At 42.2% G+C, this 25827-nt stretch overlaps 1 long non-coding RNA gene across 1 annotated transcript in view; it reads left to right on the top strand.

Annotated features, from left to right (window-relative positions):
* The first annotated feature begins 5717 nt into the window (after nucleotides 1-5717).
* The window catches only part of LOC148687312 (uncharacterized), a 49130-nt gene continuing 29020 nt past the window's right edge, over nucleotides 5718-25827 (top strand). The window contains exon 1 of the long non-coding RNA XR_015947901.1: nucleotides 5718-5859. This is a non-coding gene — a long non-coding RNA (uncharacterized LOC148687312). The remainder of the gene's footprint in view (nucleotides 5860-25827) is intronic.

The following is a 25827-nucleotide window of genomic DNA, read 5'->3' on the forward strand; positions in this document are numbered from 1 at the left end:
GTATCTCTTAGACACAGCAATCAGTTTGGATAATTTTGCTAAGTTAGACTGGTTTTACCCATTTAAGTCTAGCAGGCGTTAAGATGCAACCTGTTCTGTTGATATTGAGAGATCTGTAAGTCAGATGTTCAATAAGCGCTACTCAAGAGGTCTGGTGTCCGTTGTTGTCAGAAACCATTAATATTTCCTCCTGTAAAATTATGCAGCCAGCTCTTTCCAATAATACATCTGCTACCCTTTGAAAGTAATCTGTTGTTTTTGTCTTTTTCAAACTGATTTCTTTTTCCACTGTTAGATCCATGTGGGCCTTTGCTACTTTATTCTTGATTACCATGGGAACATCAGGTAGTAAACAGTAAGATTATTGGCTAACTGTATTTTTATTTATTTATTTTTTTGGACACAATAGTCTAAGCCTATGCATATTTACTTCAAAAGACATATAATCATAATCAATTGGGCCTACACCACATAGGTGTGCCTGACGTTTCTACTAGATTGTAGGGAGGGAGGGAAGGAGATTAGATAGATAGATAGATAGATAGATAGATAGATAGATAGATAGATAGATAGATATGGGACAACTACTTGCAGGCTTATATTTACAGATTGTGAGATGGCCTATTTTGCAGTGTGCAGACATTAAGGGGTAGCTAAAACGGCACAAGTAAAATAGCCACCCATTGGTGTTGTAATGCAATTTTAGATTCTGAACTTAATCATCTAATGATCCAGGCATATAAAGGGCTCTTTGGGCGGCAGTGTATAATACTTCACTCACTTTAGACTCTGATCATAATGGTCTACCAAGGCTCCATAGAGAGCATTCTTACATACAGTATCTGTGCTTGGTTTTCCAGCTGCACAGTCATGGATAGGAAAGTGCTCCAGAAGGTCATAACCACAGCCCAAAAGATTATCGGCCATCCTCTCCCATCTCTGGAAGAACTATACAACTCCCGTTGCCTTAAAAAGCAAATAATATTTTACAGGATTGATCTTATCCTGGATATAGTCTTTTTGCACCATTGCCTTTGGGCAAGAGATACAGAACAATTAAATCAAGAACAAATAGATTAAAAAACAGTTTCTATCCAAGAGCTATAACCATCTTAAATGCTGTAACTAAATAATATGATCCCAGGGAGTTGTGATGGGTGTGTATGTGGCTGTAATTGTGTTTTTATTTTGTTTTTTTATGGGATGGCATTCAATTTTGTTGTACTATGTACAATGACAATAAAGTATTCTATTCTATTCTGCCTCCAACCCACCCTTCAGATGATAATGTGCATACTACATCGGGACGCATGTGGCGCTGTGGGTTAAACCACAGAGCCTAGGGCTTGCCGATCAGAAGGTCAGCGGTTTGAATCCCCGCAACGGGGTGAGCTCCCGTTGTTCGATCCCAGCTCCTGCCAACCTAGCAGTTTGAAAGCACATCAAAGTGCAAGTAGATACCGGTACCGCTACAGCGGGAAGGTAAACGGCGTTTCTGTGCGCTGCTCTGGTTCGCCAGAAGTGGCTTTGTCATGCTGGCCACATTACCTGGAAGCTGTACGCCGGCTCCCTCGGCCAATAACGCGAGATGAGCGCCACAACCCCAGAGTCGGTCACGACTGGACCTAATGGTCAGGGGTCCCTTAACCTTTACCTTACATCCCTTCAAAAGGTAATGCAGCCCTCCTGAAATTGGGTGCCCATCCTCCTGCCCATCCTGCTTAAATGGGTCTCTGGACCTCTGTTCCAAAGCCCTACCCTCTGCAGTACTGGTGGTGGGAGCAATGAACTCGCCCATCCCTCTAATAGGTGTGTGCCATAGTGAGAGAAATCTGGCTAAATTAAGCAGCTACGGTATTAATCATTTTAAAAGGCTTTGGGAATCTGAGCAGGGTTTGTTTTTTAAAGCATCTCCCCATGTGATGGCTGATCATTGTAAATAGAATTCATTTTAAGTGAATGAAGACTCTGGAGTTTTAATTATTGGTATTCACAGGCTGGACTTAACAAAGGGCCTGAATGATCTCAGAAGCAACTAAGAACCAAAGCCACTTTATCGATAATAAAGCTTAAAAGGCTTAGCCATTCTTTATGTAATCAAAAGTAACTGTTACGGACATATCACAGCATAGAGGTTGTGTAAGTTTTTTTTTTTGGGGGGGGGGGACCAGTGTAAACTCTATCAGTAATCCCTTTAAAATGTCTGACATGCCAATGGAAGAGAAGCTGGGGAGGTAGATAATTTCCATAGGTAATTTTCAATTACCTTCATTTTTATCAGCAGACCAATGATGATACACTGTAAAAGTTAACTACATACACTTCCTCAGTGCTGTTCAGTTGCCATTTCTTCAGCAGGTACAAAACAGCTGATGCTGTTTATTGGGCCAGATTGGATTACGGCAGTGTGCTATATGTGGGGATGTCCTTGAAGATAACTTAGAAACTTCAATTAGCCCCAAATGCAGCAGCCTGATTACTGGCCGAGATTCCATTTAGATCTCATATAAGCTGTTTTAAAACAGCCACACTGGCTGCCACCTTTTCTGGGCCCAATTCAAAGCGTTCACATTAGAATTTAAAGTCCTAAACGACTCGGCTTCCAAATATCTGAAAGTCTGCCCCTTCCCTACAGAGCTTCTCAAATGCTGAGATCAGCAGAGGGGGCCCTCCTGGTCATTCTTCTGTCCTCAGAGGTTCAGGGAAGTGGCAGCCTGGGAGACAACATTCTCTGCGGTGGCCCCTAAGCTGCAGAACTCCATCCCATGGTGCATGGCCCCTGGATCATAGTCGTGATGCCTTGCACAATCAGGCCTTCACACAGCCCAGTTCACAGCATTGTGGTGAAAGGGAGCAACTTGTCTCACCCTTCCACCAAGCTGTTTTGGTGCAATCTTCAGATTAATGGATGGAGCAGAGATTTCCTTTGTAATCTGATGTGCAGAAGGCTGCCATTATGGCCTGGCTTTTCCTGGAATTGGCTTCTTCTATCTGTACTCCCGCCTTGCCTATTTAGCCCTCTTTAGGCCTCTGCTATCTCCTCTCCCATTCCGTATTTCTTGCTACCTAGCTTTGCTGCCCTTAGCCCTTGTTTCATCTACTCTTTCTTTCCAACCTCAGCCTACTGCCTCTTTTGTCCCCTTCCTTTGATCCCTCCCTGTCTACTTCCTCATGTCCTTTCCTGGGGCATCTTTATCTGCCCTCCTGTGCATAGCTGCCAAGTCTCCCGCTGAAAAATGCGGGATCAGCAGCGGCGCGGCACCGGAAGTCGCTTCTACTCATGTCTGGACATGTGTAGAAGCAACTTCCGGCGCCAGCGCTGCCCGATTTCTGGTGCCCATACATGGGTAGCGCGGCACCGGAATTTGCTTCTACGCATGTCCGGACAGAAGAAGAAGCGTAGAAGCGTAGGTGCTGCTCTGCCCGATTTTCGGTGCCCAGGCATGGGCGGAGTGGCCGCGCTACCCATGTATGGGCACCAGAAATCAGGCAGCGCCAGGACCCAAAATTGCAGGTAGGAAATCCGGGGGATTTACAGGATTTTTTCCAATCCGGGTTGCCAGCGGGAAACGGTTTAAAATACGGGGGTTTCTAGCGAAAAACGGGAGACTTGGCAGGTATGCTCCTGTGATATCTGAGCAGCCCAAGGAAGAGATGTTGAGTCCCAGACCTTCTGTGACAGATCAGCATACATCAGACTGACTGCCAAAGACTTGGTTAATATTTGGGTATCCCTGTTAAAAGATTTTCCATTACCGGTAAATGTATGCACATGTATAAGCTCTTTATTATTATTATTATTATTATTATTATTATTATTATTATTATTATCTCGCCTATCTGGCTGAGTTGCCCCAGTCACTCTGGGCAGTTTCCAACACATATAAAAACATAATAAATAATAGTAAAGAGGGGTACAATTTCAGGAAGCCCTAGCACAGGCATCCCCAAACTGCGGCCCTCCAGATGTTTTGGCCTACAACTCCCATGATCCCTAGCTAACAGGACCAGTGGTCAGGGAAGATGGGAATTGTAGTCCAAAACATCTGGAGGGCCGAAGTTTGGGGATGCCTGCCCTAGCACTTGTGCTTCTCCATCATATTCAGTTTATTGAGGTCACCTGATGGATGCATTCATCCAACAATGAAGATGGTACCCACCCCAATTTGTATGCAAGTTGTTTCTTTTGTGTTGTGGTCAGTCTGATAGTTGTCATTCAAATTCCATGCCCATTATATAAAAAGCAATAACTTAACAATGAATGGAGAGTGTCACATTCATCCCTTCACAGCCCCTTTTTTGAAAGGGGAACTACTGTATTGGTTTTGAGCTGCATCTAATCAAGCTGAAACTGAACAAATGGATACATCAGATGGACTAACACAGTCAGACTCATATTGATGGTTGGTTTATGTGTTTGTTTTCTTATATCTTCGAGCCTGTATGGTCTTTGGATTTATGCTTTCATTTCATTTACTTACATTATTTCTTTGGGAAAAAATTACATGAAAATGTCATTTCGGAAGACACTTAAATTTTGTGTTACATAGAGCACGTGTCCACTCAACAGATTGCTTTGTATGCTTGGCACTTTGCCTAAAAATCTGGGCTTAGCCTTTCAAGTGAATAAGATGCAAAACTTTGAGGTGACCCATCGCTCATTGTCAACAATCTGAGTATCCTGAATTGCAGCCAGAGACAAATAAGAACTTGGTGAAGTTTTAAAATAATTGGTGTAATATGCTTCCTGTAGTTAATACAACTAAGCAGGTGGGTTGGCTTGTTGTGTATCAGCTGTATCTTCCAAGTAATTTCCAAGCAAAGAGTGGTGATAAATTGAGCTGCAAAGAGATGTCTAGTGAAGTTCCAGGGGGAGCAGTGTTAGTGATGGTCTTATTTAACACCTTCATTAATGATCTAGAAGACGGATTAGGCAGCTCATTCATTAAATTGGCATATGCTTCAGAGAAGTAATAGCCAGGTAAAAGTTCCCAGACAAATTTCAAAGCATGAGCATATACAGTAAAAGTAAGCTAGCAAATTCATTTTGTGTATATATCAAGCCCGTTTTAGCTATTATCATTAAATATTATGTAATTAAATATTTAATTATCATCAAATATTATCATTAAATATTTCCAGTGCCTTCCCATTTAAAAGTAGGAAATATGTATGTTTGTTATCGGGGGGGGGGCACCACCCATGTATCCCAACCCAGTGTTGCGTATGGATGTCTATACTATGAGATGCATATGCACTTCTGTATGCACTGCTCTTGAAAGACCTATATTGGCTCCCAGTACGTTTCTGAGCACAATTCAAAGTGTTGGTGCTGACCTTTGAATCCCTAAATGGCCTCGGTCCAGTATATCTGAAGGAGCGTCTCCTCCCCCATCGTTCTGCCCGGACACTGAGGTCCAGTGCCGAGGGCCTTCTGGCAGTTCCCTCGTTGTGAGAAGCCAAGTTGCAGGGAACCAGGCAGAGAGCCTTCTCAGTAGTGACGCCCTCCCTGTGGAACGCCCTCCCATCAGATGTCAAAGAGAATAACAACTACCAGACTTTTAGAAGATATCTGAAGGCAGCCCTGTTTAGGGAGGTTTTTAATGTTTGATAGATTGTTGTATTTTACTTTTCTGTTGGAAGCCGCCCAGAGTGGCTGGGGAAACCCAGCCAAATGGGCGGGGTATAAATAAATAAATAATAATAATAATTAGCAAATGGAGCCGTGGGTGTTTGGGTTTCCCCATTCCTTCTAGAAGGAATGGCTTCATATGTGCTCCGAGAACTGCTTCTATGGTTGATCTGAAGGGGAGAAACTCTCAAGACAGGGAAGATCTATCTAGGCATGCAGAGAAGCAAGTGAGTATTGCAGTACATGAGACTATATAAATTTCTGCGACTCTCCCCCACCCCCCACCCACCCCAAAATTATGCATGTATTGCAACAGTTGTATTATATCAATATCATTCTCTTTCTCTTTCTCTGGTTTGAATTGTCTTGTTCCTTGCAAATCTTTTAAGAGAGAAAACATCAAACGAGATCAGAAGAGCTTGCTCCTTTTTAATCCCTACAGCCCCATCCTTTGTGTGTTTACTTGGAAACAAGTTCAAACAAGCTCAGACTTACTCCCTGCTAAGTGTGCATAGAGTTACAAGCTTCTTAGTATATTTTCACAAAAGCAGGGTGGTTGTTTTGTTTTTTAAAAGCTGGGTTTTTGTTTGTTTATTAAGTATAAACTGCGTTGTGATTTTTGCATTAGGAATAAGTCCAGCCTGCCCCCTGAAGTGTGTTTGGGTTTTTATTTCCTTCACTCCCACCATTCTCATTCGTCTTGACGTATTTGGCAGCTCTGAAATGCAGACCCATGCAGTCTTCAAGATAGGATGCAAAGCTTCCTGACTGCTTCCTGCTCATGAATATATGGAAGATGTGACTCTCATCATGTACACACTGACTGATGTGAGGGGCTTCTTAATACCGAAAAGAACAGGAAGAAGTACGTTCTCTGCAGGGGGAGAAAAATGTATCACCTTACACACAGAGCTCTCTGGTATATTGCAGTTTTAATGCGCAGTGTCTATATTTTTGCTCAGAGTAACAAATGGTCTCTGTGAATAAAAGTACAAAATCCACATCCTCCAGAGTGAGCTAACATTCGTGTGTGTGTGTGTGTACACAGCAAGCCGTTTTTATGCTGGGCCCTGATGCCTACTGTGGCTTTGGTTATGAGCAGAAGCTCAAGACGATGCAGCAGCGCCCTCGGGAGGAGGTTGGCATTATAGCATGAGCAAAGGGAGGGGGAAAACAGGGAGGGGGGGAGGGAATGCAGCCGAGGTTTCTTTAAGAGTGCATCTGTCAAGGAGGAGGCTAGAAAAAGGAATAGAGGTGACAGGCTGGGCAGCAAGAAGAATGGCATAATATAAAGTGCATTAATGATGCCAGCAATTTGAGCAGGTGAGGCGCATGAAGACAAGGTGGCATCTAGTGATTTATAGGAACAGTGGAGGCAAAGCAATCTTTATAATGCGTAGGTTTCAGGCCAGAGGGAGAAGCCCATGCATTAAGGGTTGTTGGTTTTTTGCCCAGGTGCTTCCCATCATTGTAATATTTCCCAAGATGCTGCAGTGATTTGCTTGGGCCTCTTTAAAAATAAACATAAAAAATTGGATGCCATGCACATGTCATAAACTTGCAATGTGGCTTGCATTCAGCAGGCACATGTCATAAACTGTGGCCACATTTACACCCTGCCACTTTGAATAGTTATGGCTTCCCCCAGAGGTTGCTGGGAGCTGAAGTTTGCTAAGGGTGCTGAGCATTGTCGGGAAACCCCTCTGCTATTCCCCCCACAGAGCTACACTTTCCAGATTTCCCTGGGGACTGGTTGTTAAACCGTTCTGAGGACAGCAGCTCTGGGAGGGAAATAGGGGGTCTCCAAATAACTCTCAACACACTTAAGAAACCACAGCTCCCGGAAATTATTTGAGAGAAGCCATGACTAAAGTAGTGGTGCTTTAAATGCATGCTATTTATATGTGGCCATACGGAATGTGACAGGATTGTCAGTACACTTCAATCAGTGTAACATCTCATTCTCCTGTAATACAGTGTTCTGGCAATACTTCTTTAGCTAAACTTGTTGAAGTCTAGAAAAGGTAAATAATAATAATTGTTGTTGTTATTATTTATATGCTGCCCATCTAACTGAAGCCCTAAGTTCCTATTGCTTCAGTTACTTAATAATATTCATGGTTTGCTTCCTAATAATCAGATCAGTCAAAATGACTCCCCCCCAGGACTCTCCTACCCAGCCAATAGTGTACCCTCCAACATTTCTCCGATGAAACTAGGGGATGGGAGGGGAGGTAATTATGAAGGCAATTTAATCTCATCACCCAGTACGCTATGGGGCAGAATAGATATGTAGCTCCGCTCTGGAAAATGGGCTGCTCTGCTCATTTCTGGCCTAACCCTCACAGTCTGAAAATCTCCCCTCTCACTGGAAACAAGGGTGAGAGAGGTTCAGACATGCTCAAAAGCATGTCTGAATTTTCTGCTGGTGTTGGGACTTGGGTGGCTCTAGGATCCTCCAGATCCCAGTTCCTTCCCAGCTGTCATGAACTGGCAGGACAACAGGGAGGAGGAAGAGGATCCTGGCAAGGGGGTATAGCAGGGACTGGGACACACCAGAGCAAGCTGGGGATAGGGAAGGAGCGGCTGGTGTAGGGAGTACTCGTGGGGTGACGGAGGATGACAAGGAGATGGAGGTCAGTGCACAGGAACCAGAGCAGCAGGACCCAGAGCTCTGAGGCATAGGGAGAAGCATGAGGGGCACTCTAGGAGGCTGAGGCAGGCAAGGGACCACAGCCCAGTTCATTAGCTGGCCAGGTGAGACTCGTTAGCTTTGGGAGGAGGCGTGTGACTCCTCAGCTGGAGGAGGCTCAGAACAGGTGAGGGTCACCTGCCTCATCAGGCCCAGGTGCTGCAATCAGCATGCAGAAGAGCTGAGGTGCTGTGTCTGCTCAAATGCCCATGTTGCTGGACCTTGACTTGGACCTCCCCAGACTCTGCTACGGGTTTGACTCAGTGTCCCGAATGCTGGACTTCAGACTTGGCTACTTAGATTGACCCTGAACCTCTTTTCCTGACCTTCAGACTTGGGATTTTGGACTCTGAACTTTGCTTGTGTGGACTGACCCTCAGACTTTGAACTTTGCTGCAAGGTAGGCCAGGGGTTTGGGACGCCAGCATATATTGAGGACACCCTGTTCTGGATAATGTCCATAAGCACTGTTACATTGCTACAGAGATACCCATCTGGTAAGAAAAAAATAACTCGTTTTTAAGTATTCAGACACAGTAATGAATGGTTTGCGAACCTCTTTTCAGGTAAGATGTGCAAAAGCTATTTATCATACAGCATAGCAAGTGAGAATGTGAGAAATGATTTATTGCGGTCACCAGTCACTTCAGCGAAAAGTGGTTTTCACAATGACCCAAAAATGTGGCTTGCATTCAGCAGGCAGTTACAGAGACGCTGGCATCATATTTAATTATAGTTCAGTTGTGTGAACATAAGGATACTGCTTCATCGTAAGGGAGTACGGGCTCACCTCAACTGTTTGTGAGGGAAAATTCAAAGCTCATATTTTCCAGGAGGGTTTTTTTAAAAAATGAGACTGTTGAAGAATTGTTAAGTGTCAAATCAAATCTAGAATTCTCAAGATCAGTGTAATCAGACGAAGCAAAGTATATATTTGCTCAGAGAAACATCTGTTGAATTTCTCCTGAGTGTCATCAGCAAGATGGCAAGCTTTATTGCTCTAACGGTGTTTTCTTTCCTGATAGGTCTTTGAAAGTATACAGTGTATTACACTGCTTCACTTTGATTCTCATTTTCCAAAAAGTGTAACTGCCTGCTTGTATTATGATAGCACACTCTTAAGTACCATTTATCTATATTCATAAGTATGTAATCTATCAATCTATAATGGAAAAGGCGTTCTAATAACATGATCAGGCCCTGTCAGACTGGGACCCGAACGAGCCATTAGGGCTGAGGGCTTTATGCTCAAATGGCACCTCAGATTCCTGCACTTCTTAACTATTTGGTGTTCAATAAGTTTCACGATATGTTTTAATGCACCTTGTACCGAAATGTACCGACACTCTCCCAGCTTAGAACTACCAATTTAAGGAAATAAGAAATGTGATTTGGTAACTTACAAATTTTTGTTAAGTCATATGGATTTAGTTATATTAAAGAGCTTAAAATATTAACGACTCTGTATAAGGCCTCAAGGCCTTCAAGGTTTCATTGTGCAGGGCTAGGTTAAACGTACCACTTATGCCAGCCCTTCCCTTAAACAGTGAGGGCTAGCCAAATGTAGTTTGCAATTGTACTGAAATGCAACTTGCATATCCATCCCATTTAGCTCTTTGCTGCAAATATTGCTCATTGTGGTCAACCGTACCCTGCGAGAAGATCATGACATAAGAGCAAGAAAAGCCTTTAATTGAACCACCTTTACAAATGCAAGTAAATAGACAAATCCCACAAGGAACTCTTCAAAGTTCATTGGGCTTGCATGAGGCATCGCTTTGGCCCATGCTTTTGGTGCTCAGCGCCAACCTACGCTTGCTGATTCCTTTATTAAGTTAATTGTTTGGGTCATCAATCTGTGTCAAAGAAGCTTTCGGAGGGCTTGATGAGATTTCAGGCACCAAGCTGGGAGGCATTAAAAAATGATAAATTTACATCCAGGTAAAAACGATACCCTTCAGCTTCAATAATGAATCACCATTTTGTTTACAAATGAGGATTCCGTTTGAGACGCGGCGAGCAGAGACCGTTTTAAAGGGGAAATGGCACTAACATTGTAAATGATATTGGAACTCAAGCAAAATGCGGCAAGGAGAGATTGAGAGAGATTGGGTACAATTATGTTTTTATGCAGGGAATTATGGATGCACATTTGAATTGATACTGCCTGGCCCATATTTAAACACTAGTAACGAGGGAACTTGCGCATGAAATTCCTTCAGTGGAAATACTTTATCTGTGCTATTTTCCTTTTATAAGTGTTCATTATTACTTAGGACCTAATGAAAAGAACCTTTACAACCTGTAGTTAAATACTTGTCCTGTTCTTTATGTCCGCCTTCAGTGGCCCAACGGAGATCGTTCTGTCACTGTAATAATGCCTCGGTCCAAGGCAGGATTCCAAAACTAAAAGTTTTCAGACTGAGTAAGCTGTTTTGAACTTTTCCTTTGCTGTTATATCATTGCTGGTCAGTGCTATTTTTCTAGAAAAAGAAGTGCCGGAACTCACCACGTTCTCTGATAATGGCAATGGTGCCATCTGAAAGGAGCTGGAACTGTGTTCCATGAAGTTCCGATTGGGGGGGGGCAGTGCTGCTGGTGCTAACTCCCGTAAGGGAGAAAATCTGCAACATCCACCAATAGTGGACCAATAGGGATGATCTGGTGTGCCAGATATGTTCAGCTCTGAAGTTGTACATATTTGTAAACTAGGTTTTTTAAAAGACAACTTTATAAAGTCATTTATAACTGCTGTTATCTGCCTTTCTTGCAAGGTAGAACAGGCTGAGAGATGTTCCCTCCTTCAATAATCAATAGCTACCACCAACACATTAAGTATTACTGAAGTCTGGACATGCGGAATACAGAATATTCTTGAAAGGGGGACAGGACCTTATCACACCTTCTTAGGTCAGGCATGGCCTACCAGCGGCTCACCAGATGTTTCTGGACTACAGTTCCCATCAGCATATTGGCTGTACTAACTGGGGCTGATGGAAGTTGGAGTCCAACAACATTTGGAATGCCACAGGTTCTCCAATCAAATGCAAGCAGAATTCTGTGAGCGGAAAGCGTCTTCCTTTCTCGAGTGGCAACTGCTTCCATTCACAGAATGTAACCTTTGAGCTGAACTATGGTTGACACAATGCAGAGGGCGGGGGGGGGGGGTGGTGGTGGCAGGAATGCAAGAAATTAAATATTCACACATGTTCATATGTAAAACACTATATATACGGTAGTTATTAATGATACTTTAAAGAAAGAAATCAGTGCTATCAAATCAGAGAGAAAACAGCATAGGTTCTGATATACTCAGGGCGTTTGTAATTATTTCTGAACATTTCAAGCATAGCTCATTTCGAAGGAGGTTTATTTTGTGAAGCATGTCCTTCATGTGCAATGTTTATAACTATATTCAATATCCTGTGAAGCTATCATCATTCCATATCACATAAAGAAGAGAAAGTTTTCTTCTGATAGTGGGCAAGTGCCCCTTAATCACGGCTGTGACTTTCAAATCAGTTTCATCCAGTGCTATTTTTCTAGAAAAAGAGGTGTCGGAACTCACCATGAATGCCTCCCTTGTTCTTTTAGAACGGCAATGGCACCCACCTGAGAGGTGCCAGAACTGAGTTCCAGCGAGTTCCGGCTGAAAGAAAGCCCTGGTTTCAACTACCACTTGATTAAGAAAATGTAAAACAAAAACCACTAATATGCTAACAGGAGCATTTGGGATTTCATAGCAAATGACTGGATGAATATACCGCAAGAGTTTTCCAAAATCTATACATTTCCAAAATCATTTGAAGAAACCTCAAGTTTTATGGCTGAAGAGATTGCAGGGATCAGGCATACACCCTACAGCGCATGTTATGCCATGTGATCAGGATTTCTATAGTTAGGCATTTATGAAAGAGTCAAAAGGTTCATTTGAATTTAGCAAATTTTATAGCCTATTACTTGTCTGCCCATAATAGAACACAAGGCTTGTTAATTGATATTTTTAATATACTACAGAAGGTTAAACTGAAAAGTAGATTCAGCTTAGCAATTTTTGATAATTGTAATTCTTGCCACTGTTTTTTGTATGGTGACTGGACAAATGTATGCATTTCTACAGATATAAATGAGCTTCTCCACAACAGCTGCAGCACCATTTGAAACATGCCATCTTTGCTTTATTGTATTTCCTTCAAAATCTCCCCCCCCCCCCCGTAAAATATTTGCATTACTTGGTGTGATATCAAATAAAATATTTAAATGGGTAATTAAGCAAAAAAAGAAAACCTCGCTGTGAAGAAGCCTTAATCAGTCATTACAAGTCTAGTGGTCCATTGAAGCAATAAATGGTATAATATATAGTGACATTTATTGGATGAGAGAAACTGGGTAACGACATTTACTGCTGCGTTGTCAGGAATTCTTTAATTTAGCAAACAACTCTGTTGGCGGAAAATTTCCTGGTAGAGATGTGCATGGGAAGATTCCCCCACCCGCCTCTGCTCATTTTATTAAGAGACCACAAGGCAGGCTTTGATGTACTCTATATAATTCCTACATTATATAGTGTATCAAAGAAATTACTCAGACAGGACCGATGCATAAATTAGTTACTCAGTCACAAAAAGTTTAAAAAACAAAACAATAACTTTGCTCATGGTTTGCTACAACTGACCATACTTAGTAAAACATAGTGCTGCTATAATGTCCAACTTTTCTCCTTAGTTTATCAGTTCGTAAATACTATGAAAGAAGAATCATTGCTTGAGAACATACTGTGAGATAGTCGGTACAAGTGTTGTTGTTTAGTCGTTTAGTCGTGTCCGACTCTTCGTGACCCCATGGACCATAGCACGCCAGGCACTCCTGTCTTGCACTGCCTCCCGTAGTTTGGTCAAACTCATGTTGGTAGCTTCGAGAACACTGTCCAACCAAGTCGGTACAAGTAACACCCCTGGATCTCTGCTGGTTTTACTCCTATGACTTATGCTAAGCTTGAAGCAGGAACAGGATGCAGAACTGGAGATTTTCTCGCTTGTGAAGATGCATTTGTGCTCAGCACTGCCATTTTTAGTGTGGCACAGGGTGTGTTTTTTTCAGCCAGAACTCACCAGAACTCAGTTACGGCACCTCTCGGGTGCATGCCATTGCCATTATAAGAGAACAAGGGAGACTTTCGTGGTGAGTTCTAGCACCTCTTTTTCTAGAAAAATAACACTGATCTACACTGTACACACACACACACACACACACACATGTTTTACACCCTTTGAGTGTCATGGTTTCCACAAAAGAATACTGGGAACTGTGGTTTGTTAAGAGGGCTGAGAATTGTTATGAAATTTTACAGTCCCCAGAGTTCACTGAGATTGATCAGCTGATTGGTAAACCAGTTTATGCCTGTGGTATAGATGTAGTAATAACAGGTTTGAAGCAACAGAGCTACAGTCAGCTGTAGGCTCGCTGCCTGGAATGCGGTAAACAGGTGTGACAGACTCCTTTCTAGAGCCAACCAGTCATTAAGAAAACCCTGGAACCAAAACATTGTTATTTTTATTACTTATTCTTCAGGGGATTTGTTGCCTGCCTTTTAGGGTTTATACCAGTGGTGGGGAACCTTTTTAAGACTGAGGGTCACATTCCATTCAGGCAACCTTCTGGAGGCCACATGGCAGCACTAGTGGGTGAGGCCAGAGGCAACAGTCATACCCCCCCCCCCCACACACACTGTGATGAAAAACACACGCCGTCACATGTGACGCTTTGAGACTCACAGAACCCTTGCTCAAACCACGGGATTGCCTGTGTTTTAATTTATTGGTTCATTTTTGTAATAGACTTTCAAACGTATTTTGACAAGTTAAAGTTGACTGCTATGAGGGTCATTTATTGTGGGAAAGTGGCATATATATTGATAAACCAAACACCCTTGGGTCAGCAGTACATGGGGGTAAGGCACCTCTTAGCTTCTACCCCATGGTGGCAGAAGTGGGCTCACCAGGATAGACATGGAGCAGGATGAGGCAGTGGTAAGAGCAGGAGTGTCTGAATGGACACCGGCTCCACCTGTCCCCATCCCAGGGAACTCAGAACCACCAGGCGGTGCTCCACTCACCTTCACCCACCACTGCTGCTTAGTGAAAGTACTAGTGCATATGTCTGGACTGACAAAATCATGTTCCAAGACCCTAATTAAATCAGCTTGTCACTTTTATGATGTGGTCTACTTCTTTAATTTTGTGTTTTAACAATAATGCAACCTCCTCAGGAGGGGATATGCAGTGCAATTGTATGGTGGTCTCAGCAAGTTCATGCGTTACCTTCACCCCCCCCCCCCCCGTATTTGCTGCCTGCACAGAACAATCTTAGTTACAGGTAGGTAGCCATGTTGGTCTGCCGTAGTCGAAATAAAATTTAAAAAATCCTTCCAGTAGCACCTTAGAGACCAACTACATTTGTCATTGGTATGAGCTTTCGTGTGCATGCACACTTCTTCAGAGAGCCAGTGTGGTGTAGTGGTTAAGAACGTAATCTGGTGGCCTCGTAATCTGGTGAACTGGGTTCACGTCTCCGCTCCTCCACCCACAGCTGCTGGGTGACCTTGGGCTAGTCACACTTCTTTGAAGTCTCTCAGCCCCACTCACCTCACAGAGTGTTTGTTGTGGGGGAGGAAGGGAAAGGAGAATGTTGGCCACTTTGAGACTACTTAGGGTAGTGATAAAGCGGGATATCAAATCCAAACTACTACTCTTCTTCTTCTTCTTCTTCTTCTTCTTCTTCTTCTTCTTCTTCTTCTTCTTCTTCTTCTTCTTCTTCTTCTTCTGATACAATTTTAATTCTTCTTGAAACTATGGAAGTGGTTTTATGATCTCTTCCAGGGTGACGAGATTGTATATTGGGATCTCCTGGTAAAACTTCTGGGTGATTTGAAGTAAGGATTTCTGACTCACAGGGGTAACAACAAAATGAGTCACCACCTCCACCCCCAAATATACTTCTGATATAAAGTCAGCAGGGTAGTAATAGTATCTGGATTGGACACAGCTAGAAACTGAGCCTTTAGTGTCATCAGCCAAGCCCTGTGGAATACTCTTCCAACAGAGATTCAGTAGGTACCTTCTGTGTCAACGTTTAAATGTCTGCTGAAAACTTTTCTATTCTGCCATGGCTATGTAGGCAATTAAGACTACATATTTCCCCAATGGTTATGTTTTTAGTTTTCTAATATGGTTTTTATTTATGTATTATTCCTGTAAACTGCTTTGATATTTTTCTTTTGATGGTATTGTGCTATATAAATATTTTAATTAAGAAATAAATATGTTTCTGCGTAGGACTACAAGCTCAGTTCAGTATTCACAGAACAAATTCCTAGGCTAATAATTCCTTAATTTCATGTGTATGTACCCTGTGCTGAGCTCTGGTTGGCAGATCTCAGGGTTCAAGTAAAAATGAAAACAAAAATAGATCTGGGCAGATACTAGATGAGTTATCATGCAATGGGATTTGATCTCAGGTAAGTCTTAATATGTCTGCCATGCTAGCCTCATTATGATTTGGTATACAAAATCTAAGGTGAAAGAATACCAGCTCGCAGCTGGAGTTGTCATAAAAGAAATAGGGGGAAAACCCTAGTAATACAGTAAAGGGTACACAGAGGGAGCTCCTGCTTCATATTTGAAAATTCTATCTAAAGGAAGTTTCCCAGTAACTGTAAAGCAGCCCCAACTGCATGAAAAAGAACCTAAACGGGGAACAATAGTAATTTGGAAAACTATACAAATCTCCTATTGCTGTTGTCTTTCCCATAATTTAAAACCAACATGATTTAAATAGGCAAGTAAGAACAAAAAAGGTGAGTTTTATTTATTTATGAATTGCATTGAACTTCCTAAAGGACTGAGTAAGTACCGTAACATTGCTTCACTTGTGCACACACAAGTAAGTGTTTGCCTCGCCTCGCCATTGGGAATAGAAATTTGGCTTTTCCCTCAGTTATCTGGAAAGCATCAGAGGACACATGAAGAGAAAAGGAGGGCAATAGTTTTTCAGGCAAAAGTCTATAGCCCTTCTAGGATGATACTCTGAACATATATGGAATCACAGAGTTGGAAGGGGCATAAAGAGTCATTGAGTCTAACTTCCTGACAATGCATCCCTGATAGGTGACTGTCCAGCTTCTGCTTTAAAATGTAAGAAAGGAGCGTCCACCAGGTTCCTGCCAGTTTCTTCCACTGTAAAATTAACATGCATTGTTGTCTATGTGACAGCATTCAAATATTTGAAGATGACTACCATATAGCTTCTGAAGCATCTCTTCTCTAGGTTATTTACCCAGCACCTTCAACCTGTCTTCGGACCTTTCACCGTATTGGCCACATTCCCATGTTCCAGTTTGTCAATATCCACCCTGAATGATAGTGCCCAGAACTAAAAACAACTCTAGGTGTGTTCTAACAGAATAGCAAATTCTCAAAGACTGTACACAAACAGAAGCCATTTGTTTTAATTTTCATACTTGTTACATAGTGCAAAATATTCACATGGCCCTCCATGTGTCAAATTAGACTTTTTTAAGAAACTTGGCAGAGCTGGGCTGAGCAGCTGCTTCTGAGTTTTTAGCTAATTCCACTTCTGTGCACCATCCACACACCACAGAGTATTATTCTGTGCTAACATGAACCTGAGTATAAAAAGTAAAGTGAAAATTGGATCTTAAGGCCACTCTATGTGAGGAGTGTATGAATTCCTACTTCTCTGTTCCACATGTAATCCAATCCTCCCTGCTTTGTCTCATCCCATATGAAAAATTAGGATTTTCTCTCCTTCTCTTCCTTCCCAGAAAATTAGACATTGTATTGTGCTGTTCATTAACTTTCATTTATGTGTCTTCATTACCTGTTGGTTGCATAAGGAATCATGTTCAACATCCAGTTTCTTTTGTTTCATAAATTGCCTTTTGTTAAGAAGCTAACCTGTTCCTTTTTGCTGAGTAGATAGCCTGGCACATTTTGTTGGGAGAATGGGGTTTTGCATAACTAAAGAGCTGGCCAAATATAGGTTATTTCTTGCCATAATAGGTAATGGTCAGAGATTTCATTTGGAAGCAATAATATCAGCATATGACATGTTAATGTTTTTTTTAATCCCCTTTTTTGCAGAGCCAAAAATCATTCGCTAATGCTCCACAAATATAATGGAGCATAGCAGATAAGGGGTTTCACTTCAAGGTGCCAGAGCACACCTATTTGTGCATAAATGCAAATTTCAATAATTTGTCCAACATCCCTACTTCATAGATAATGCTTTAATTGCAGCAGTTCTTGGGGGGGGGGCATTTTACACCATCTCATGAAACTGTATGCATTTGTATCACATATACACACCTTAATCAAACACTACCAGTTAAGGATTTCCAGCGTTTGTAAAATAGATTATACTAGACAGAACAACTACTTGTCCTATGCTTGAACGAAAGGAAGGATTCCCAAGGAAAAGAGGAGGTGCTCGGTCCAGTATACCTGAAGGAGCGGCCTCGGTCCAGTATACATGAAGGAGCGTCTCCTCCCCCATCGTTCTGCCTGGACACTGAGGTCCAGTGCCGAGGGCCTTCTGGTGGTTTCCTCGCTACGAGAAGCTAAGTTACAGGGAACCAGGCAGAGGGCCTTCTCGGTAGTGGCACCCACCCTGTGGAATGCCCTCCCACCAGAGGTCAAAGAAAACAACAATTACCAGACCTTTAGAAGGCATCTTAAGGCAGCCCTGTTTAGGGAAGCTTTTAATGTTTGATGGATTTCTGTATTTTAGTGTTTTGTTGGAAGCCGCCCAGAGTGGCTGGGGGAACCCGGCCAGATGGGTGGGGTATAAATAATAAATTATATTATTATTATTATTATTATTATTATTATTATTATTATTAAAATCTAAATAAGAGATTGGGGCGGCACAGCCATTAGGCAAGCAGAAACTGAGGAGGCATCCCCGAGGGCTCCCTGGCTGTCCTACTGCCTCCACTGATTTTACCTGAAATTGGAACCAATGCTGGCACAACTTTGGAGATGGCAAAGTGGGTGGTTCGGGTGGCAGCTGCAGGGCAGGGTGGTATTTCCCATTTTGCCTCAAACGGGATGTAGCTCCCCTGTAAGAGACACCCCTGTTTATTTCTACAGTGGTACCTCGGTTTATGAACACAATTGGTTCCAGAAGCCTGTTCATAAACTGAAGCATTCATAAACTGAAGCAAACTTTCCCATTGAAAGTAATGGAAAGTGGATTAATCTGTTCCAGACGGGTCTGTGGAGTACTCAACCTGAAGCGTACTTAACCTGAAGCATGGCTGTAATTGGTTCTGGAAGTCTGTTCATAAACTGAAGCGTTCATAAACTGAAGCGAACTTTCCCGTTGAAAGTAATGGAAAGTGAATTAATCCGTTCCAGATGGGTCCGCGGCGTTCGTAAACCGAAAATCCGTAAACCGAGGTGTTCGACTGTATTTGTTTCTCATGGAAGTTGTTTTTGTTAGCTGTTGAATTCTTTATTACTGCATAGTTTATTGATTAATTTTTAGACGCATAATACATTTGCATTCAATCATAACTTCAGAAGGCTAGGATCGTTCTCACATTGATCTATTGTTGTTCTTGGGGAAGAGAATCCACCATGATCCCAGTGCCACAACACTTAGCTTATTCAGAAAAGAACAATGACTGGCACACACCCAAACTCAAACATGTTCCTAGTGGAGGCATCTTGTCAGCATGAAACGTTGCAAGAATACCACATCCCCAAGGGAGTGGTGACCCCACTCTCTCCCGTAGCACATGGCTGCTTTCTCATGTGAAGAAGGAGAAAGGAATGCTTTAGTAGATTTAGTTACACATCAAAAGTTATACATGATTTTTTAATCCTGTTTCTCAAGTGAGATGCTCATCCATAAATCTTCAAGAGTGCTTGTCTTGTTGGCTGAAGCATTTGTCTTCAGCCATTCTGGCAGCAGCTTTTCTTAGTGTACCTCCTTCCTTCCAGTCCATTTTATTAAATTGTCACATTCCCATTCTCTCCCCCCCCCCCAGTCAATGAGTCTATTAATTTTATGTTTATTCTGAACTTGCCATCTGAAGCTGAACAATGAATGAAATAGTTGGAAAGAAATATCTTCTCCCGCACTTTAACCAAACCAGAAAACCTAACATACTGATTATGAAGGAGCCATTCGTTTTACAATGTCATCAGCGCAGGACCCTCTTCTAATGGATAAAGTTAACATGCTGCATCTAGGCACCTATCGTGGAGGGTCCCCCAAAACATATGCAACCCATTAGGTTTAATGTTCCTGGTGTTAGTGCAAAGTGACATAATTTACAAATGAAGTAGTATTGTCAAAGAAAGCCCAGGGTACGTGGATCCCTAGTGCAATGAACAGGAGACTTGAACTGATGTAGAACAAGCTATAAGATTAATATGGAAAGCCATTGGCTCCAGATCTGAGATGATCCATGTTTTGGGATGGGATTTGGATGTATTATTCAGATCTTTTCAAGGTGATCTTACTGAATACAGTAAGAAGCATCAACATCCGAGTATGGATGCAGCAGAAATTCAATTGAGTTTGTATTTAAGGGCAAACCAACCTAAACTGCACTTTCTGAATCAATACAGGAACTGGAACATTCTTGGAAATTAGTTTTCAATGCAGTCTGCCAGCCTAGTTATGTATAAAAAAATGCATGCACTATGGTAAACTATGCATAAAAATGTATTTATTAGTTGAAACAGCACAAAATTGTATACAGCTTTGCAAAATTGTATACAGTGGTACCTCTACTTACGAATTTAATGCGTTCCGAACGCACATTTGTAAGTCGAAAAAATGTGTAAGTTGAATCCCATAGGAATGTATTGGGAGAAAAAAAATCGTAAGTAGAAGCAAACCTTTCTAAAAATTTGTAAGTAGAAAAAATCCTATCTAAACTGCATCCAAGATGGCGGACGGAGCTCCATTCGTAAGTAGAAACATTCGTAAGTAGAGGTACCACTGTACCGTATATTGGTCAAAATTCCGTACAAACACATAAAAATCTGAAGGAGAAAATGTTTATGGTATTGACCCAAAGGAACATTTTGGACAGGTTAAGAGAGATTTGCTGATGAATTTTCATGAGGGCTTTTTATTTTTTAAGTAAACCGGTGTGAAAATGTGGAGAATTGAATTGAAGACTGGAAAAATGAGAAACCCAAATGGATAGATATGCCCATCCCTACACCAGTGCTGCCATCCTGGAGGTTCTCCTGCCATAGAAAACTAGTAGGAATTGAATTTCTAGACATTTATGAATATTAACATTTGAATATATTGTCACACACTTGCAGAAAACCCAAGTCCTCTGTTAGCTGCCGTGTAGCTTGATCCTGTGCAGACTTATGTGCACCTAAGCCTGCTAGAATCTGTGGGATTAAGCATGCCAAAATCCACACAGGATTGCAGCCTTAGTAAGAAGTCAGTATCAGACTGTCTTCATCAATATCTCTTATTTATACACTCTTTCTTTACAAAGAAATATCTCTGAATAAACAGTGTGTATCTTAATGGTGATAAACATGCAATGAGGATGAGACAACATAACAAGCCGCTAATTCATTATTTCTGGGACTTGGAGAATCTGAGAGAGAGAATGTTTATCCTACTGCCCATAAGGAACAGTTTGGACATGTCAGTTATATTAGCAGAGTTAATAGGTGGATATGACCCAGGGTCCCTTCAGTTTAATTACACCAACCTCTGAATTCTGTGAAAAAACAGCATTCGCACAGTACACAGCTGGGAGGAGGAAGGCATTTCACAAGCAGCTGACTTGCCCACTTTAACAGAGGATTAAAAACCTGGTGGGTTAAAAAAAAAATCATGATGAGCAGAACCCCACCCCCAATGTAAACTATAGGAATGTTCTGCTTACTCTCTCCTCCTCAAGAGTGTTTAGAGATAATGAAAACATGTAAATCTTAATCTTCAAAAGGAGATGTGAGAGAGGCTCTTGCTCATTATTGGGGATAATGACTCTGAGTCTGAGTCTACTATCAGTTACAGGAGACATTGTCCCTGAGGCTGCTCCTACTTTACTCAAACCATGAAATCGTTAGAATAATTCCTTGAAACTAATGTTTGTATCTCTGGGTTTCCCACTAATTAAGTCAGTTCTGGGAAAGGAAAAATCCATGAGCACATTTTCATCTAGCATGAGCCATTCATCCGGTGACACTGCTATATAGAAAGACAATCATCAAATGGGGGAATTTATTCCAGCCGTGCTGCACTGCTCCCAACTCCGCCTTTGTTCCTGATTTCTCTACAAATTGATTGACATTTATTACGGCCATTGGCCCATCACACAACAATTCCCATACCAACATATATGTACTTAAACCTCCAAATTTTAAACAGCCAAAACTTACAAAAACAAAACAACAAAACAACAACAACATACAATACAATAAATTTGCAGCATAAACATCGCCCTCTGCTCATAAATTAATAAAAGACATCAATGATGCTAAGTTTTCCCTTTTCTCGCGAGGAAGCCTATTCAGCATAAGGGAAAATCCCTTTAAAAAAGGGATAACTTGGCAGCTATGATGATGATATCACCTAATTACATCCTAAAACATAAATCATGGTTTAAAAGGGTTATCCGAGCCGCACAGGAGTCCGTTTTTCTTCTTTAGGGATAGGACGCTGATCAAGAATCTGGCAACCGTGAGTGATCTTAAGGAGTCTTCATCATTTAGTAGGTATCTCAGTTTGGCTTCATTCGAATCATCGGTGATTCCCTTTAGATAGATTTCTGTACAAAGCTTGTAAATTTCAATTTTCTTGCAAACAGTGACTTGTAAACTGAAGATTAACATAAAGTCCTGGTGTACCAGGCCATTGGCCCTTCTACTCCAGTATCATAGCTGCCAAGTCTTCTGTTTTTCGCGGGAAACCCCCGTATTTAAACCCGTTTCCCGCTGTTATCCCAAATAGAGAAAAATCCTGTAAATCCCCCGGATTTCCTACCTGCCAGGGAGGCTCCTTCTGTGCATGTCTGGACATGCATAGAAGCGACTTCCGGTGCCGCTCTGTCCATGTCCGGGCACCGGAAATCGGGCAGCACCAGCACCAGAAGTTGTTTCTACGCAGAGCTGTCCTTCCCATTGGTTTTACTGGCATGTTGCGTCAGGGCGCTGGGCGCTGACAGGCGCCCCAGCATGCCCGCCAGCTGTGCCCCGTCTACCAAGTGGCTGGCGGGCGTGCAGAGAAAAAGGTTGCGAGAAGCAAAGAAAAGGGGAGGAGAGCTTGGAAGTGACCCGATCTGCACACGCCCCGTCGGTTTTTGTGCTGAATGTGCACGTGCTGAAACTGCGCTTGGCACCCTGTCCCTCCCTCCTCTCAGCAACTTTCACTTTCCTGTCATTGCTGGGCAGGGCTTCCCTGGCGCCAGGGAAGAGGCGGAGGCTGGACACAGCGACCTCGCCCACCACGCTGAAGCAGCACCGTGCCTGGAGCCTCCTCTTCCCCACCAGAGGTGCCGCCCTCCAGCCCAGCCAGGATGGAGAGGCGGGCGCTTGTCCCAGTCGGCGGACCTGGTGCCGCGCAGAGGAAAAGGAAGGAGAGAGAGGCCGTGAGCTCCCTCCCTCTGTCCCTCCCTGCTCTCCTCCTCCTCCTCCTTTCATTGCGCGCACCCCGGTGGCTCCTGCTTCGCGGCAGCGAAGCCAAGCCAAGCTGGAGGGGAGGGGCCAGAGCAGAGAGGAGGCGGAGGGTGCAGGGAGCTGAGCCGGGACTCCTGGGTCTGCTCTATTCTGTGCAGACATGCACCCCAATAAAGAGGGGGGAGTGGCTCGCTCCTCCAGCCCCAGCAACTATGGGAATGGGGGCAGGGCACTGGAGGGCTCCTTGAACCACGGCGCTGGATAGCCTTAAGACAGCCCTGTTTCTACCGGTATGCATGTCCAGACATGCGTAGAAGCAAGCTCTGGTGCCGTGCCGCTGCTGATCCCGGATTTTTCTTACCGGGAGTTGGAGGGTATGTCCAGCATCCTGTTTTCACAACCACATGCCCATGAGAAGCATACAAGAAGGGTTTGGGTGAAACTGCACTATCCCTTCCAATGGTTTCCCAGAACTGGTCTTCAGACTGTGTAGGCAAGGGATAGCCATCCTAGCTAGCAACCATTGATAGCCTTATCCTCTGTAAAATTCTCTAATCCCCTCTTAAAGCCATCCAGGTTTATGACCACCATTTCCTCCGGTGGGAAAGAATTCCAAAGTTTAACTGTGCTGTGATAAAGTGTGTGTGTGTGTGTGTGTGTGTGTGTGTGTGTTGCTTGTCCTGAATCTTTCAGCATTCATTCTCGTGGGATGTTCATGAGCTGTTATGTTATGAGAGAAGGAAAAGAACTTTCTCCACTTTCTCCATGCCATGCATAATTCTATACCCTCATGTCATGTCATTGCTTGCTTGCCTTTTCTCTAAACTGAAAAAAAATTGCATTTAACATAAAACCATAGTTTAGTGTTACGTACACAAGTTTTGGGCTCATGTGCTCCTTCCTCCTCTCTCACCCTCTGGTGAGGCTAAGAGGAGGAGAGCAGAAGTGTTTTCTTCCACTTTCAACTAACCACAATTTGTAATTTCTAAACCAAGAGTTGTAATCACTTTATTTATGGTTTATTCAAAAAATTCAAGATCATCAATCACGGGAAACTTGTTTGGAGAAACCATAGTTTTTTTTTAGTTTTTTTTTAAAAAAAAACAGCTAGTAAAGACTGTTTGTCCCGCTTTGGGCATAATGGCAAACTGGGTATAGTTGCAAACTGAAGCAAATGCTATCAATATCCTCTTCACAATCACACCAGAGGAGGAGAAGGATAGGGAAACACAGGAGCCCAAGGCTCTTCCATGTAATGTTAAACTTTAGCGCTGCATGTGAACATAGCCAATATTACCTCAAACAGAGTCTTAGTCCCATTGCTAATTGCACACATGGGAAGTAGAATCTTAAGGTCAAGCTATGATTAGCAGACTACACTGAAGAGTACTATACTATTGATGCACATTATTAGGACTAGTTTACACACATTTTGGATGGGAAGACATCTCCTTGTGGTGACAGCTCCCCACCATTCTGCAGTAATTAAAACTTCTTCTGAATAAACTCCTCCTGGAGGAATAACTGCTAAGCCATGTCTTGGAAAATGTTTGCTATTATTTTTCCACAAAAATAGCTTGAAGTTGATTTCATCATGCTGAAATGTGTTCATAAGAAACCCCAACCGCAAAATGACAGAAAGCTTAACTTCACAGCATGGCTTCCCTGCCTAAAACTGTCTGTATAAAATCACCCTTAAATGTTCCTTAAACTTAGCGTACTAATGCTTTTCTCTTTTTCTGGTGTGCTCTAAATAACTTTATTTGAACTTACAGGCCTTTTCTTCACTGGCAAAACATAAAACTTTGATTCTTATTTTCCATTTTTTTTTAAAAAAATGAATACCTTAAATAATGAAACAAAGGAAGCAAATTATTATAAGCAAATTATTATAATTCTAATATGTCTTGTCTTCTGTGATTTACACTTGGTCTAGAAGTTATCTGCTGGACCCAATGGGCAACAATAACATTGTTTTTTGTGTGGAGCAGTATTTTGTATCTAGTGGATACCACCCCCTTGCCGCGTCCCTCTGTGTTTTCATGCCATTGAGCAAACCCCCCACTTCCTATAAAACTGAACATTTTGCCGTAAGCAAAGTGAAGAGGAAATGCACTGGAAACAATTGCTTGAGGTAGCATTATATAAACCTGTCACACAGACAAAGCAGAATGAATGCTCAATAAACAGACAATGTTATTTTTTATAGTTTTTTTTTTGTTATTGATACTCCTGCAAACTTTGTTCAAACAGGTCAGGATGAATGTTCAATAAACAGATCACCTGGAAGTGACCTATGACTCCTAGGTGCTGAAGCAATACTTATAGCTTTTGGCAACAATATCGAAACATTAATATGAACGGTAGTGCTGTATTGACACAAACTATACTACTCTCTCTCACACACATTTGAACCAGACACACATGGCACTGACCTTAAATCACAGCAGTACAGAATTTACTATGGTTAACATTACACCATGTGTGACATTTGCCTTGGTATTTTGATGTACTAATAGAAGAAGCTGAGATGAATAATTTTGACAAATGTTCAAGCACTCAGAGAGTATTGCTTACCAAAGAAAAATACTAATTATAAAATACCCATCTTACTCCAGGAGAGACAAATGACTTAAGAAACTTTAGATATTCCTATCAGAAGAAACTTGAGCAACTAGCAGCCACATGCATGCAAGCTTGCTAATGTGGACAAGCAGATAAAATTACATAGTATTGTAAGATGGACAATGACAATCTTAACTTGGAGCTCTGTGGGATTCTAAAATTACCCTTTGGGAATTGCTAGACATCCTACGAAC

This window comes from Zootoca vivipara, chromosome Z1 (assembly GCF_965207765.1).
Source record: "Zootoca vivipara chromosome Z1, rZooViv2.hap1.1, whole genome shotgun sequence".
Classification (NCBI taxonomy): Eukaryota; Metazoa; Chordata; class Lepidosauria; order Squamata; family Lacertidae; genus Zootoca; species Zootoca vivipara.